The 3366-nt window shown below is 40.2% G+C and overlaps 1 non-coding gene across 1 annotated transcript; it reads left to right on the top strand.

The window, feature by feature from the left end:
* The first annotated feature begins 366 nt into the window (after nt 1-366).
* Nucleotides 367-473, top strand: LOC148553284 (small nucleolar RNA R71). The gene has a single exon (XR_015892528.1). It is a non-coding gene; the product is annotated as a small nucleolar RNA R71 (small nucleolar RNA).
* The last annotated feature ends 2893 nt before the right edge of the window (nt 474-3366 follow it).

The following is a 3366-nucleotide window of genomic DNA, read 5'->3' as shown; positions in this document are numbered from 1 at the left end:
CCAAGGTAATTAGCTTCCTCCCAGTTAACTCCCTCTTCTATGTTCAACTCTTGTTGGGGTGATGGTTGAGTGTGGATAGCTGCAGCCTGATTCTTCTCCATTTGCTTAGTTAATTCAGCCAGTTGCTTGGTGATCATCTTATTCTGGGCCAGGATTGCATCCATATGGTTTAACTCCAAGACTCCCCTGTTGTTCCTCCTATCTGAGGCATAAAAGTACTCATTGTCAGCCACTGTCTCTATAACATCAATGGCTTCTTCAATGGTCTTCTTCTTATTTAGGGAACCTCCAGATGAGTGGTCTAAAGCTTTCATTGATTCACAATTCAGCCCTTCATAAAAGATATGGATTCGTACCCACTCATTAAACATATCACGGGGGCATTTCTTTGTCAAATCTTTGAATCTCTCCCAAGCTTCATAAAGAGTCTCGCCATTCTGCTGTCTGAATGTCTGCACCTCAGTTCTCAGCCTGTTAACTCTTTGTGGAGGGTAGAACCTTGTTAGAAATCTGTTCATTACATCTTCCCAGGTGGTCAAGCTTTCCTTGGGAAACGATTCTAGCCATTTTGATGCTTTGTCCCTCAAAGAAAAATGAAACAGCCATAATCTATAGGTGTCAGGATGAACACCATTAGATTTAACTGTGTCACATATCCTTTGGAATTTAATGAGATGCTCATTAGGATCCTCTTGTACACTTCCTCCAAAGGAACAATTGTTCTGGATAAGGGTTATGAGCTGAGGCTTCAATTCGAAGTTATTAGCATGGATAGTTGGCCTTTGGATGCTACTACCATAATTTCCTGGATTTGGATTGATGTATGATCCCAGAACTCTCCTCTCTTGTCCAACAGGGTTGGCTCCACCTTTTATGGCATGATTATTCACCTCTCCTTCATGATTGTTTTCCGTATCATCCTCCATGGTTATATCACAGTCTTCCTCCTCTTCTTCTGCACCAACAACCCTCTTTCCTCTTGCTTCCCTTCTTAATCTCAGGAAGGTTCTTTCCGGTTCACTATCAAAGGAGGTTGAAACCTCTCTTCTACCTTTCATACAATGAACAAGTACAAGAAACAGCAAGTGTAGAGTCTACTAAAACAGAGTATAGTTAGCTTGGTTAGAGCAATTTATCAAATGGTTAGTAGGTTAGCTTGCGGGAAAATAAAGAAGTAAGAGAAATTAAAGACAAATAACCAAAAACAAATGCAGAGAACAAAATTGAACAACTGAAAACAAAATTCAATAAATCAAATGAAAAGAAAAAGTGCTCAATCTAGTTATCCTTCAACTTAGTGATTGTCAATACAAAACCAATCCCCGGCAACGGCGCCAAAAACTTGATTCACTCAAAAACTTGTCTCTCAACAAATTTCCTTCTAGCAAGTGCACCGAATTGCCTTCAAGTAAAAACTCACTGTAGAGCAAGGTCGAATCCCACAGGGATTGGTAGATAGATCAATGTTAATTGGAGATTTATGCCAGTTGAGCGAAATCAAAAGTGGATTGAGAATTACAGAAAGTAAAATTGGTGGGAAACTTAAATTGCAAGAAATTAAATGGCAGAAATTAAATTGCATGAAATGAAATGACAGAATCTTAAATTACTGGAAAGTAAATGGGAATGGGGAATTAGTATGACATTAAAGAAGTAGAATATAAAAGAATAGGTAGATCAGCGATAGGGAATCATTTGGTTCAGGAGATGTACAATTTTTTGGATCAAATTCATTTTCATCTCTTTCGCAATCAATAAATTCATTGATCTCCTTGGCAATCTTAAGTGATTCCTTGGTAATCTAATCTCTCTAACCATGAACAATTGCCCAATTCCTTGATTTAAGTGCTCATGGGAAGATATGAAGTTTGGTCACTGATTATACCATACAAATTCATAGATCAAAGTGTTGGTAGGATAACATGTCACTATATCCATCCAAACCCCAATCTAATCCAATGTGAGAAAGCAATTCTAGCATGATCTCCTCATTCCTCTCCCAAGGATTCGAGGATATCCAATTATGAATAGCTTCTTTCCGAAGATGACTATCTAATTGGATGAAGACCAAAAGCTTTCTAGTAAAATCAAGAGAAAAGAAAGAAGAAGATGAATGAAAACTAATATTGATCCATTGAATTTACACAGAGCTCCCTAACCCAATGAAAGGGGTTTAGTTGTTCATAGCTCTCAAAATGGAAAATGGAATTGTAAGATACATTATGAAATTCAAATGGAACTGAAAAGTGAAAATTCCAGTTCCCCCCAAAAAATGTCCTTTCTAACTTAAACTCTAAGCTATTTATACACTTTCTTCCATTCATCCTCAATCTCAGAATTGGGCTTTTGGCCTTGATGGAATTAGGTTGAAAATAGCTCCAATTGGTTCCCTTTGCTGCTGAGAAGAGATCTGTTCGATTTGTGCATCCTGATGCTTCACATTGGAGTCAAAGTTTGAGGGCCAACGTTAACTCAAACGCTCTTCTAAAAAAGTAGAGGACTTTGCTGTCATTGGCGTTTGACTCCACGTTGGAGGGCCAACGTTCCGTTATCCACGCGTACGCGTGCTTTGCGCGTTTGCGCACAAGGGGCAAATATTCTCATCCACGCATACGCGTGCTTCACACGTGCGTGTGAATGCAGAGATTTCAATTTACAGCTTCAAAACCAGGCAGGGGACGTTGGCCTCAGCGTTGGACCTCCAACGTTCCCTCCAACGTTGGCATTTTCACGCGTGCGCGTGCTCCACACTTACGCGTGATTCGCCGTTTTTCCCATCCATGCGTATGGGTCACTGACGCGTACGCTTCGATTCAAGTTTTTCAAATCCAAATTATAGGTTCCTCATCGCGGACGTTGGAGGCTAGCGTTTGAGGTAACGTTGGACTCCAACGTTCTTGTAACAACGTGTACGCGTGTCCCATGCGTACGCGTGGATGGTCAAGTTTGCCATTCCACTCGTGCGTGTGACTCACGCTTGTGCGTGGATATGAAAATTTAACTTTTTCACGCGTACGCGTCACTCAAAAATTCTTCAGCTCCAGAATTGATTATTTTCTCACAATGTTGGGCGTAACGTTTGACGTCCAATGCTACGTCAAACGTGAGCATCAACAGTGTTTACAGAGTATTGCTCTGTCTCTCTTCCAATATTTGAGGCAACGTTGGGGGTCCAACTTGGCCACCAACGTTGTTTCCTCTTCATCTTCTCCAGGCTCCTTCTTCTACTTTCCTTCATGCTTTCTTTCACATGTCATCAACCAACACATGCATCAAAGCCTTGCTAAAGTCATGAGAATTCTCATCCTTCTTAGTATATAAGTAATTGTAGCATAATTCTCATGAAATTGTATCAAATTAATCATG

The sequence above is a fragment of the Arachis ipaensis genome, chromosome B7 (genome assembly GCF_059453495.1).
Source record: "Arachis ipaensis isolate K30076 ecotype BB chromosome B7, ASM5945349v1, whole genome shotgun sequence".
NCBI classification, from domain to species: Eukaryota; Viridiplantae; Streptophyta; class Magnoliopsida; order Fabales; family Fabaceae; genus Arachis; species Arachis ipaensis.
The sequence above is the reverse complement of the archived record's forward strand: the minus strand, read 5'-3'. Positions and strand labels throughout refer to the sequence as shown.